This window comes from Doryrhamphus excisus, linkage group LG11, assembly GCF_037039965.1.
Source record: "Doryrhamphus excisus strain RoL-2023G ecotype Guam linkage group LG11, RoL_Dexc_Guam_v1.1, whole genome shotgun sequence".
Classification (NCBI taxonomy): domain Eukaryota; kingdom Metazoa; phylum Chordata; class Actinopteri; order Syngnathiformes; family Syngnathidae; genus Doryrhamphus; species Doryrhamphus excisus.
In genome coordinates this window covers 9,306,617-9,312,616 of record NC_136367.1, presented here as the reverse complement: position 1 = coordinate 9,312,616, position 6,000 = coordinate 9,306,617, and the positions used below count along the sequence as shown (strand labels likewise).

Below are 6,000 nucleotides of genomic sequence, written 5' to 3'. Positions count from 1 at the left end.
CAAAAAAATTATATTATATATTGTTTCATCAAAACATAAAAAATGGGATTGATAATACAGAAATTTCAATCCACTGAAAATTATGTGGCTGGTTAGTGCGCAGACCTCACAGCTAGGAGACCTAAGTTCAATTCCACGCTCGGCCATCTGTGTGAAGTTTGGATAAGTGGGCAAGTGTGGGCAAGTGTGGGCAAGTGTGGGCAAGTGTGGGTAAGTGTGGGCAAGTGTGGGCAAGTGTGTGTTGGCCACACAGTCAGAAAATCAGGAAGACCTGGGTTTGAATGTCCACTTGGGCATTTGTGTGTGGAGTTTGCATGTTCTCCACACGTTTCTTTGGGTACTCCGGTTTCCTCCCACATTCCAAAAACATGCTAGGTTAATTGGCCAATCCAAATTGTCCATAGGTATGAATGTGAGTGTGAATGGTTGTTTGTCTATATGTGCCCTGCGATTGGCTGGCCACCAGGCCAGGGTGACCCCGCCTCTCGCCCAAAGGCAGCTGGGATAGGCTCCAGCACCCCCTGTGAGAATAAGGGGTAGAAAATGAATGACTGAAAATGATGTTTGGTTACTGTATTGAATACCTGGTTGTGGCTCCTTTTGTATGAATCTCTCCTTTAATTCGGTCTGTCATGGAAGCAATCAGCCTGTGTTGAGGTGTTGGGGAGGACCAGGGTGCTCATCTCTGTTGTTGATGTTACTCATCTTTGTCTTCACAATACCCCACACAGATTCTCTATGGGGTTGAGGTCAAATGAATTTGCAGGCCAGTCCAGCACAGTAATACTGTTGTCAGTAAACCAGTTACTTGTTGTTTTTGGCCCTGTGGGCAGGTGCCAGATCATGAAATATGAAGTCAGCATCTCCATCTTTCAGCAGATGGAACCATGAAGTGCTGCATGATCTCCTGGTCACTTGACCACCGCCTTGATCTTGGCGGGATTGGCAAGCAGTTGGCCCTTCTCCACTATGTGGTGTTGGGATTGCTTGCGCAACACCAGCGGCAAAGACCGTGTCTCTGCGGGGTCCATCTTGGTCAGATCGTTCTGTTACGCTGGGTGGCGCTCACTGTCAGAATATTCTAAAGGGCTTTTTTTGAGCAGTGGGCCATTAAAATATAAATTAAGACGAAAACAGGTTTTGAACAGTTCACTGCCCAATGAAGCTTAAGCTTAAGCATATGAAGTTTTCAAAATTTGAATGATATTATGGAAGAACATGAACTTTTTCCCGTGTAAGTATGCCTCCGTGTGCATGTGTGTCGGTTTTCCTTGTCTGACACAGGCATTAAGAGGCTTCACTCCGTGCATTGCTTTGAGTCATACAGTCTTTGTCTCGTGGATGGAGTGTGGCCGCTAGTATACACAGACGGTGCAGAGAGGTGCACATAGTGTAACATTGTAGGGTTGTGAACAATGAACCCATGCGACCAGATATCCAGTTTGACAAGCCAGAGACATGGCTGCATCGCTAGCAGCCTCCATTCCATTCTACTTGACTTATTCGGGTAGGCGTTGCAGGGGCAAGTCTCAGTCGGGAAGCCCAAACTTTCCAGTCCCTGGCCACCTCCTCCGAATGCTCTGGCATGCTCCGAACACCTCACCGGGGAGGCATCCGGACGAGATGCCCGAGCAACCTCAACTGGCTCCTCTCGATTACCATGACTGAAGACGAGAACGGATGTAAATAGTAGCAGCACATTATAGAGATCTAATGTATTATGTACTGTGTAAAACTAAGACAGGAAAAACATAATGTGGTCATTATGTGACTTCTCTGATAGCAACGCAGTCCCTAGAAGATTTCCAGAAACCCATTTATGTCGACAATCCATTTTAAGTCAACCACCTCTAAGCCGCCACATAACATTTTTGATCCATTTTTAAATCCAATTTGTATGAAAAATCAGTCTGCTTATACAGACATATTGGGGTATTGTTTAATTATCTTATTATCTCTTGTGTGTGGTTATGTCAAAACTTATAAAAAAAGACGAGTGGAAGGATTGACGGGAAAAGACGTGCCACCCACCTTCAAAAATCCTTTCTTCTTTTGTGGTAGACTTTCAAGCCATTCTTTCATCTCCGGTTTCCCCCAAAACACAGCCGTCTAAATTTTCCAGGTTGAAAAATCTGTTGCTGGCCGACAGACATAAGTAAATGTTTATTTTCTCAGCCAATCTGAGGGATGTTCCATTCCATTGTGTTCCAAAGTAAACATATAGACATGAATAAAGAAACAAAATGAATGTTTAGTACAATTTGATATCCGAAGCTAGGACATTGTTAAAAATGGTTATTCCCTTCTCATTGCTGTGTATTAATACATGGTGTAATGGCTCTCTTTAATTTGATTTCACCTTGCAGTGAATAACAGTTTTATGCTTTTGCTTTAGAATCTCATCATTTATTCCCCCAGATATCCTACTTTCAATCATATTACCCAATTTTTTGTGAATTATTCCATCTGTCTACCCAGATTACTGATCATTTTATCAAACAGTCCCAACACTTGTTCGCTAACAGATAAATATGTGCCGTAGTAGTATGTTACAATGGAGCACAGCCGCAGTATGCACATTTATACAGAAAGCAATGCTGGTTTTCCACAAGAAGCACTCAAGGGTTGCTACCTAATTTTGCTGAGATCGATCAAATAGATTGTAGAAACATCTCTCACGCTTCCATAAATATGAACCTGCTGGTGGTGCTCCCATTGTCATTAAGGTTAAAGGCTCTGGGAACCATCAGTCTTTGTATGTGACCATCTCAGAGCTCCACTCCACAGAAAAGAGGAACACTTGTAAGTGAATAACAACAAAGAATATGCCTTCTACCTATAAATCAGCATTGGGAGGATCACTTGGTCATGCTAAACCAGTTGAAATGTATAATTATACTACAGACTAAATTATGATGAGAATTTTCTCCTCCTCCCTCTGGCTCAGTGCTGTGCATAAAGGCGTGACAATGTTTGACACGAACCTTTAATCGCGTATGTGCCGGAGAACACGACTGTTTTATATCTGTCTTCATAGAGTAATGGAAAAATGATCGTGCATGAATCAAGTGAGATTCCTCATAGCTGGCTTGATTAGGTATTTGGAACTGATGGAAAACACATGTCTTCTCCGCAGCATGTTCATTTCACTTTGTAGTGAAAGACGACTTGCTTTGGAGCCTCCAAGGGCTGGTTGCCACCAGAAATGTTTCCCCTCCAGTCCTTGCTGGCCACTGACTGTTACTTAGCCCTTCATTGGAGGCTGGCAGTTCCCTTGGGAAGGCATGAGTGTGCCTGCCAGCAGGAATGCATTTAAGGCAATAGAGCAAGATGGAGGATGGTGAGGAACTGCTGCTGCTGCTTCCCCCTCTGTGTGAAAATGAGTCCATTAATTCACCCCCCCCAATCCTCTCTGTGCCTGTTGTCTGTGTTTGTTAGCAAGATGATTCCCTCTGTCATGTCAAAGGCAACATTATCATATTCTTGTTGCCTGGGAAACTGCTGCTGAGAGGGGACAAGGAGTTAAAGCCTCAGTGGTGTTTGAAGCTGCTAAACATGAAAGGTTATTCATGGTGGATTGAGAATTGGAGTCCTGAAGTATCTGAAAGATTCTTCTTATGAGAGGGTTTCAGGAGAAATTCCCTCTTGGATTTTATTCCATTAGATGCGATGTGCTAATATTAGAACTTGGCTCAGGGAGGCAAAAAGGTGTACTGACTATAATGTGTGTACTCATACAGGAAATGGCACCGAAATGGCACATGTGCGGACATAAGCAGTAGTAACTGGGCTGGAAATGTAGTGGTAGTAGTATCTAATGGCGCCTAATGTAATTAATACATTAAATGTTAGATGATTACTCTGAATTACTAATCAATATTAAATATGAACTGAAATGGGGCAAAAATTAGGTATAGTGCCTCAGACACGTGGTTGTCCACACTGACGATAGAACACTTCATCATTATCCACCACTAATGGCAATGTGCATTCACAAACTGTAATTCTGAACATCAAAATACAATGTAAGCAGGTTGCTACACATCATTATGCTCAATTGATACAGGACACTCACATGCATGTTATAGCTAGCAAGCATCATTGTAATGGCAGTCTAACATTACCGCAATTGTGTATCAATGATCAATTTCGGCTAAAATTGTGTGAATGTGTGATTTTTTTGCACACAATTTGTTGTGGATTTTATTTCATATTGGTTAATTTATTACGTATTACTACATAAATATTTTATTTATTTACTATTCTGTTTGAAATTGCATGTCCCAAAATTCCATAAAAATCAACATACATTCTTTCACCTATATTTTTAATTTTTCAAATGTATTTGTTGTTATCCATTCTATGCCGCTTATCCTCAATAGGGTCACAGGTATGCTGGAGCCTATCCCAGCTGTCTTCAGGCAAGAGGCGGGTACACCCTGGACTGGTGGCCAGCCAATCACAGGGCACATATAGACAAACAACCATTCACACTCACATTCATACCTATGGACAATTTGGAGTCGCCAATTCACCTAACATGTATGTTAGGGAGAACATGCAAACTCCACACAGAGATGCCAAGTGCAGAATCAAACCTGGGTCCTCCCAATCTCCTGACGGTGTGGCCTACGTGCAATAACATGCTGTTATGCTGTTATTTCCAATTTGAATGAGAGCCAATAGTTATTTGTTTATTTATTTTGCACAATTGACTTTATTTTGCTCAAATAATTGTATGTAATACAAGGAAACAACTATGTTATTGTGCTGATATTGTTACATTGGCTTATATTTGTGTATTAAATATGGTCATATTGTTCACAGATGCGTGTTGGGAGTGACAGCATTAACATTTTTTTTCAAGTAACGGGCACTGTTGGGCAAATTACTTTGTAATTCTGTTACTATTTCTTGCCTATTTCTATTGTCTTGACTATGCAATAGGGACCAAAGGCACTATTTTCAGGTATAAAATATGCTCTAACTATTATCTAACTATTAGAATATTTGGGTTTGATAAGTGATTAATCAGAATTAATCACAGACTTGATTTTACAAATTTCAAAATTTTGTAACATTGCCATATGCAGTAATGGATGAATGAATCATACCACAAAAACATTTGGTAAGTTAGATAATAAAAATGAAAAATGAATTGGAGCCATACATTGACTATTATCAATACTATCTATATCTATATCTATATCTATATCTATATCTATATCTATATCTATATCTATATCTATATCTATATCTATATCTATATCTATATCTATATCTATATTATACTAATACTATCTTTCAACTTGACTCCTCCTCCCTTGATGATCCACTTCCGGGTCTTCCATCTGAGTTCATTCCGTGTGGTATTTTTCTCCAGGTGTTTCAGGCGGCTACTGCTGCTTCTTGGCTACATTGTATCAGTTCCCACACGAAGAACGACAGCGTCGTTCACACACAAACGGCGAATACAGCGGAATTAACCTGAGTGGAAATCTATTCGCCGTTGGATTATTTGGCCGATAGTCACGGCGAGACCGGGGAGGGCTTGGGGTCGCACCTACATCATGTCTCCCCCGGGCTCGGTTGTCTTCGTTGTTGACGCCAACGTTATCGCCACTTGACATGGCACAAGTCCAGTGAATGGCTGGCCTCCCCTCCTCTCCTGTGGTGGATGTCTTGGGGGATTGCGCTGCCACTGGCTTCATCTTTTCTTCACTCTGGAGTGCAATTCAAATGCCGTTATTCTGACTCGTACGTTTTTGGAACGGAGTAGTCGTCACCATGGAAGACCGAGGAGCCCTAATACGAACGACTAGCTAAATCGGTAAGTTTGTCCGCTTCCTCTTATTGATATTGAGCTCCATTGGTTATTTATCGTTAGCTGGTTAGCTTCACAACATGTAGCAAGAACAGCATTCGACAGAAAGCAAGCTAAAATAGTCCAAGCTCTGCTCATTGTTTCTGTCTCCTCGTCAGATTATTTAATAGCACACT

At 41.4% G+C, this 6,000-nt stretch overlaps 1 protein-coding gene across 3 annotated transcripts in view; it reads left to right on the top strand.

The window, feature by feature from the left end:
* Positions 1-5,350: 5,350 nt before the first annotated feature.
* Positions 5,351-6,000, top strand: part of znf609b (zinc finger protein 609b) — a 123,996-nt gene continuing 123,346 nt past the window's right edge. For all 3 annotated transcript variants that reach the window (XM_058077025.2, XM_058077032.2, XM_058077017.2), the window contains exon 1: positions 5,351-5,830. The gene's annotated coding sequence lies outside the window, so the exon portion shown is untranslated. The remainder of the gene's footprint in view (positions 5,831-6,000) is intronic.